This window comes from Salvelinus alpinus, chromosome 6, assembly GCF_045679555.1.
Source record: "Salvelinus alpinus chromosome 6, SLU_Salpinus.1, whole genome shotgun sequence".
Classification (NCBI taxonomy): Eukaryota; Metazoa; Chordata; class Actinopteri; order Salmoniformes; family Salmonidae; genus Salvelinus; species Salvelinus alpinus.
The window spans coordinates 70803393-70809392 of NC_092091.1; the positions used below are offsets into that span (position 1 = coordinate 70803393).

Here is a 6000-nt window from a genome sequence, read left to right on the forward strand (position 1 = left end):
TCCACTGTGTCATCTCTGCAGCAGGGTTACCGTGGCCTTCGGGGTGGAAATGTGATGCGTGGCCTGTGGTTGGAGGTCAGCGGTAAAACCCAGCCCATTGTGAATGGACAGCATTTTTGCAGAAACCATGGAGACCGAAACCACTGGACATTCTTACCCCCAAAGCTTGATATTGTCTTTTGTCCCTTAGATAACATAAAGGGGAAGACGCAAGACGAGTAGTCCAACCATACCCAGCTTTATCAGTGGGTGTGGATTGATGAGAACAGCCATGTCCATTCTTGTGATTGATCTTTCTGACTGGACTGCCCCCCCCCCACACTCCTCTATCCACCATGTGTTGACATTCTCCCTACTAGGATCTGTGGCGCAGATATGGTGCCTTTTTCCACTGCTGATGTAACAACACATGTGGTGCCAATGAAAACAGCACAAAGGGAAAATGGAGGTTGTGTGTTCAAGACAATATCTTGGCTTGCCAAGTGACTCCTGACTTGTGTAAAGACCAACATTACACAATCTAGTCCTTGCTTTGGGCACAATATTCTACCCATAAATGAAGTATGAACTCTGACTTTTTTGTCTCGCTTTATATCTGTACTTATGATAGCACACTATTATCTCTTGGTAGAAGTTGAGAAACAAACTATTGTATAGCAATCTTGCTGTCTGATACCATGTAATGTATCCATTGAAATATAAATGTCTTCCTCGACTAACATTCTGCAGTATCAGTGATGTAAGCATTGCAATGTGCATTGCATTCAGTCTACTTACTGAGAAATGCAGTCAACAACTCAAGGAAGACACACCTAACTCAAAGACAAAGTCCATGCATCCTCCAATATTGGCTTGCAGCTGTTTGATCCACTACAAAATAAAGCTAGTCTTATCCTTTAGCTTAGGATAAGCATACAGCTCCAATATGAATCAAGTGTAATTATTTTCACTCAAGGCCTATTTCTCTACATTATCTTGTCTGGGGCAAATGAGCCTCAAATGGCACAATTAATTTCCAAACATAAAAAAACAGTATACTACCTCATCCAGTCAAAACAAACTTCACGAGAAATATGGAGGACTACGGTGCACTCCCCTAGTTACGTTACGAGATAGGTTGACGCTGCGCAGTCATTGACCATGCTTACCAAATCAAAACAGAGCCGGAGCCACGCTGCCATTGTTGCATCAAAGGCTTTTGATGCCTTCTTCAAAATAGAATTAAACTGTAAATATTTAAATATTGCTCTCTGTTCTCTGATATCACGGAGGAACATTTTAGTTTGTCGATAGCTCTGTGGTAAAGATATATATTTTTTTTAAATTCTCTGCTTAGTTTATATGGTGGAGTCATTGACTAAAATGCAGATGAAGACTTGCCTTAATCAACAGTTCAAATAGCTAGATTAGCTTTGACGGTTGTCCTCGAGGCCCGTTTGACAAGCAACTGACATTTTTGCTTAAAATAACTGCAGTTCCCTCCAATACGTTTCACTCCGTTAGGCTAGCTTTAGCCTAATACATTTACCCTGGCATTCCGTGCTATCACAGGTGATATTAGTTTGTAGCACTTGGCTGAGATTCCTTCATTGTTCTAGCATTAGCATATGTTAGCCTCTGCGCCGTGCACCTCCCCTTGGCTGTGGTGTTTATTTACAACAGCTCATTAGTAGCCACTTGTTGTGCTGTGCTCCCCCTGGGCAGGCATGCCTTACTTTGCATTTCACACAAACTACTACTGCTAGCTGCTATTGTGGGATGACCCCCGATTGAAAGTGCATGCAGGGCCAGCGCAATACACAAGCCCAAATACACAAATAAGGGCAAAAGATAGCAGGCTTTTATCTGTGTAATATTCTAGTAGGTCATTATGATGCTAATCCTAAATGTGGCCTGTTAGCAAATTCAGCAAAGATAACAGAAAAACAACACGCTCCATTAGCAACTAATTTGTTCAAGGGAAGAGAGGTGTTGGGCTAATAAAACCAGTCATCTTGGTTAGTGTAGCTTGGATGTATGTAGGAATCCCTATTATTTGTTAGTACTGTATCTGACAGCTAGCATAGCATAGCTATGTATTGATGTCTAGCTAGCTAATGATGATGTGCCTCGGTTTGTTTTATTTTCAATTCAAGTAAATGTATGTAAAATAAATACATTACAAAATATGGAAAATTGTGACAAAAACAAATGTCAACAACATCGAATAATTTCTGTTCATCAGTAAAACATTATTGCAAATTGAGATTGAGTAAATGCTAGAAACACCTTCATTACTGCCTTTGTATTGACAATAATCTGTTTATTAAAGGTGCTGTCTGCTGCCTTCTTGCATGGCAGTGCATGTGGTTTGCGCAGACACATTATCTCAGACTCTCACAAAAGACAACATATATCATTTTATGTGGTAAATGATTAATATGTAAAACAGTAGGAAAACTGTTTGCATAATGCAAAGCTAACATGTCCTAATATGTTATACTATAGTTGTTGTTGTTCAATTGCTGGATTCTTAACATTTTCATGGTGACCTCATGGTGTAACAGAACTGAGTCAACTTCTGGGAGACATATGTGTTGGGGTCTAGTAGGGGGAAAAATCTATTTCAACCTTCGGAAAAGACCTGCTTCCACGATTCCAATTCTTGTGTCGTTCAGCTAATGGTGTGATCGGATTGAGTTTCAATTTCCTTTAAAGCTTCTGACCTCATCATCCCTCTGCTATCCACCACAATTCTCTTCTCTCTTTTCCACTCCTTGGACTGTGCTGGCCTGCCTTTGTGTCTGCTTGTCATTCACCGGTGAGTGCAATGAAAGCTGATTCACAGGATGCACAAAGCCAGAAGCTAGCTACACTCTCCCCCGCTCCCAGCTCTCTTTCCCAGCCACTATAGTCTTAGTGATGGACTGGAGGCATAGTGCTGTTCAAAATTAGACCCAATCCATCTTTTTAGCTTGAACATAGCAGAAAATAATCAACACAAGAACACAACCGTGGGACTACAAAGAAAAAAGGACAGAAACTGACTGCATGAATGGTTTCTGGTTAAAGAGTCCTTCTCTATGATAGATTTGCAGAAGAAAATGATACACATTTTCCCTGGAAAACAAAGCACTCAAATAAAACATCAAAATAAGGACAATGACCATTTTCGAGATGAGATGTATTTTTCAACTGGGAGCTAGCTGCTTCTCTGTTGCACTGAACATCAGAGGGATTTGCCTTGTTCATAATGCCTCAAGAAAAGTACTGAACAAGGTCTCCATTTTCTACACTAGACACATTCCTAAGGCTACTTGAGTGTCCACTGACCAACATTAGAGGCAAAAAAACGGAGATCTCTCTATTTCAACTAGCAAAAAAGACAAAAGGAAATTGTCAGCCATTGTCAGCTTTATCTAATATCCCCCACCTTATTAATTTAGCTAGCTCATGCTTTTGCTGAGGGAACATTAGCATGCCTTGTACTAAGCCACAGAGCCACCGAAAAGACCAACAAAAGGTCAAAAGGAGAAGGACAACGAGTGCAAAAAACAAACGGAGCTGAGTCTTACCTCTTTTTACGTCCCTCCACTTTGTAGAAATTCCAACAAACCGTCTGGATCTCCTCTTTAACAAATCCTAAAGGGCCGCCATCTTGCTTCCTTCTGTTCTTCTATGAAACGGACTATCCTCCAACATCAATATTCATGGGGCCAGTCGCTGACGTCAACGTCGACTCTTATCATCAGGAGGAGAAGCCCGGTCGGTCGGTGGTGTGTCCCTGTTGGCCACTCTGAGTGCCACACATATGTAACTGGCAGAAAAGCAGCCAGCCAGCACGCCGTGTGGACAAGTTGTGTGTGTGTGTGTGTGTGTGTGTGTGTGTGTGTGTGTGTGTGTGTGTGTGTGTGTGTGTGTGTGTGTGTGTGTGTGTGTGTGTGTGTGTGTGTGTGTGTGTGTGTGTGTGTGTGTGTGTGTGTGTTCGTGATCGGTGTGTATGTGTGTGTGTCAGTGGTAGAGTCTTGCCTTGCTGGCAAAGCTAAAGTAATGAGAAAACCTCTCTCCTGGTGAGTCCCTCCACCACACAAAGGGCCAGGGCTTTCTTTCCCCCTTTTTTTCCTTCTTCTCCTTCAGCCGCACACAATAGTGCACACTATGACTACGGCTGGCCCCAAGCACCGGACTGGATCTGCACAGTGACAGGACATGGGTTCCGCTCCGCCGTCCAATCCCTTTAACCTGACTCTACAAGCTCTCTGGGCTTATCTGTCTGTCTGAGAAACAGAGGATTGGAGAGTAGGAGGGAGGCGCACTCCCCCCTTCCTTTAGTCAGACAGGAAGAGTGTGTGTGTGTGTGTGTGTGTGTGTGTGTGTGTGTGTGTGTGTGTGTGTGTGTGTGTGTGTGTGTGTGTGTGTGTGTGTGTGTGTGTGTGTGTGTGTGTGTGTGTGTGTGTGTGTGTGTGTGTGTGTGTGTGTGTGTGTGTGTGTGTGTGTGTGTGTGTGTGTGTGTGTGTGACTCAAGGAAACCGAGCTCTAGGGGGATTTTTACCCCACCCCTCGCTCCGTCTTGACTTCCTGGTTCTTCTTTCGGTTTCATCAGTTTCTCTCAAGCTGTCATAGGTCGCAGGAGTTCCCCCATTGCCTCGTGGCTTCTTTACGACTCCTTGGAGACTTGCTTCTTCCACTCAGTCTCTGGGTTTTCTCGTCTTCAGAGTACGCGAGTCGAGCCCTGCCCTCATTTCCAATGCTTCTTCTGGGTTTTGTTTTGGCATGCCTTGGCTGTCAAGCGGGCTCATTTTTGGAGCAGGCGTAAGACAACACTAACCTTTGAAAGGATCCATACAGGAAGCAACATCTTTTTCTTTATGTGTCTGCCAAGAGCCCCACCTCCTGTTGACATTGGCCACGTGGGCTAGTAGCGAGGGAGAGGGAGACGGCGGGAGAGGGAGACGGCGGGAGAGGGAGACGGCGGGAGAGGGAGATGGCGGGAGAGGGAGACGGCGGGAGAGACGGACGGACCGAGAGAGAGCGAGAGGGACGGAGAGACAGAGAGAGAAAGAGAGAGGGGAGAGAGCGGGAGAGAAAGAGGGAGAGAGAAAGAGGGAGAGGGTGTGTGAGAGCGGGAATGTTTAAAAATACAAAATTCAGCTCTGTGAGGTATTTGAGAAACGAGGACGGACCTAGCATGGCTGTCAGGACGTTTAATTAGCTGCTACTGTTTAACACACCACCCAGCCGAGGGCTTTGTTTTGAGTTTCCCTGACAGTTATGTAGTAGTTGCCACTGGTTCCATGAGCTACTACGCCTACCCTCTGTCAGCATAACAACTGTGTTGGACTGTTGCTATCATGATATAACCCAGAAATTAGGAAGTCGGCAAACTTGTATCTTGCATTAATGAAAAATTGCAGTTTTAGGATTTCGTTTAGCACTATTCACTAGGTTTGTGCTGAAATACTGTCGGTGAAGTGTTTGCAAATGGGCTGCATATCTATCTTTCACCATTAGGCCTATTTGCTTCATTGTTTTGCAAGAAGAAGAGGCAATGGCACTACATCAGATCAAGACCAGCGTACTTAGTACATGACTACTGATGATTAAACATTGTACACGTCAGTTACCACAGTAAGTAAAATCAATGCAACACTTAGAAGAGCTGCAGTCAGTTTCAGAATGGGTGGCAAGAAACAAGCTGGTCCTAAATACTTCAAAAACTAAAAGCATTGTATTTGGGACAAATCATTCACTAAACCCCACTAAACCCTCAACTAAATAATGTGTAAATTGAGCAAGTTGAGGAGACTAAACTGCTTGGTGTAACCCTGGATTGTTAACTGTCATGGACAAAACATATTGATGCAACGGTAGCTAAGATGGGGAGAGGTCTGTTCGTAATAAAGTGCCGCTCTGCTTTCTTGACATCTCTGTCAACAAGACAAGCCATACAGGCCCTAGTTTTGTCACACCTGGACTACTGTCCATTAATGTGGACAAGTGCCACAGAGGAACATAGGCACA

At 43.9% G+C, this 6000-nt stretch overlaps 1 protein-coding gene across 1 annotated transcript in view; it reads right to left on the reverse strand.

Moving 5' to 3' along the window:
• Positions 1 to 3690, reverse strand: part of tet2 (tet methylcytosine dioxygenase 2) — a 59353-nt gene extending 55663 nt beyond the window's left edge. The window contains exon 1 of the mRNA XM_071407724.1: positions 3555 to 3690. The gene's annotated coding sequence lies outside the window, so the exon portion shown is untranslated. The remainder of the gene's footprint in view (positions 1 to 3554) is intronic.
• Positions 3691 to 6000: the final 2310 nt, after the last annotated feature.